The 1,307-nt window shown below is 45.1% G+C and overlaps 1 protein-coding gene across 2 annotated transcripts in view; it reads right to left on the bottom strand.

Moving 5' to 3' along the window:
* EOGT (EGF domain specific O-linked N-acetylglucosamine transferase) overlaps positions 1–1,307 on the bottom strand; it is a 47,377-nt gene that overhangs the window by 28,234 nt on the left and 17,836 nt on the right. The gene's annotated exons all lie outside the window — the stretch shown is intronic.

Below are 1,307 nucleotides of genomic sequence, written 5' to 3'. Positions count from 1 at the left end.
GCCCAATAGCAAAAACCTCCCAAAAAAAAAAAAAAAAAAAAAGCCAAAATACTGTGGTGGTTTTAGAAAAATGTCTACCAATTTTTCGATACTTTTCCCTTCAAGAGGTGGGGGTTCATTCGCTCCCCAGTCTAGTGTGGGCTGGACTGAGTGGCTACTGGCTGGGAACAGAACACAGCAGAGGGATGGAATGTCACGTGTGGGAGCAGGCTATGCAAATCCCTGTGGCTCCTGTCTTGGATCAAGCATGCTCTGAGACTATGCGCTAGCTAGCCCTAGCGGCACTATGGAGAGGCCAGAAAACCGGAGGCCTCTGCCAATAGCCAGAGTGGAGTCAGGTTTCACCACCACCTGAGAGAGCTTAGATCTAGCAGATTCTCTAGGCCCACTTGAGCCTAGAAATGACTATGGCTCTGCCAACGGGTTGACGTCAATCTCTTAAGAGATGGAGCTAAAATAGTTACAAATCCTGACTGACCATCAGAAACAAGGAGACATAGTAAATGCTTGTTGTTTTAAGTGGCTACATTTTACTTTGTTATACAGCAATAGATAGTGAATACAAATAAACCGGAGGATATATTTTGAGACAATGTGTTACATGGTAATGAATAATACATATGGAGCTACCATGTGGCATCAGATATAAAAAATTACTAGTAATTAGGCCAGCCAGTGGCCTGGCGGTTAAGTCGACGATCCTACATGGCTGACAGAGCAGTTCAAGTCTCAGACCTTGCGGGTTGAGACACATGCCAGGTGCCTGTGTGCACATGCCCCAAAACCCAAAAGTGAGAAGAAATAAAGGAAAATGAATTGTGGTGTGGCCATGCCCCATAGGGAGTAGCTTCTTGCTTTCTCTCACTGTTTCTCCTTTCCCCCAGGAGCACACATGCCCTCTAACAAAAATGGGAAAAAAAAAAAAATTTGAAAGCACTTTTAAAAATAATGTACTGGGGGGCTAGCAGATGGGGCAGTACCTGGGGCACTGGACTCCCACATGGCTGAATGCAGTTCAAGTCCTGAACCCAGCAGCTGACTTTCTCACTCCCTCTGGTCAAATTTAAAAAATAAAAATAATACTGATAAATAATTCTTTAAGAAAAATGTACTAGGGGGCCCAGCAGGCAGCATGGTGGTTAAAACACTGGACTCCCATGTGATTGACTGTGGTTCAAGTTCTGGACCTGGTGCATGTGTGCACAGCCAGAATCCCTAGAAGAAAGTGGAGGAGAAGGGATTGCAATGTGGCCGTCCCACCTAGGGATTGATTTCTCACTTTCTGTTTCTCTGTCTCTGTCTCTCCA

The sequence above is a fragment of the Tupaia chinensis genome, unplaced genomic scaffold (genome assembly GCF_000334495.1).
Source record: "Tupaia chinensis unplaced genomic scaffold, TupChi_1.0 Scaffold000682_1, whole genome shotgun sequence".
In the NCBI taxonomy this organism is placed as follows: Eukaryota; Metazoa; Chordata; class Mammalia; order Scandentia; family Tupaiidae; genus Tupaia; species Tupaia belangeri.
Note: the sequence above shows the minus strand (reverse complement) of the source record. Positions and strands in the feature narration are given on the sequence as shown.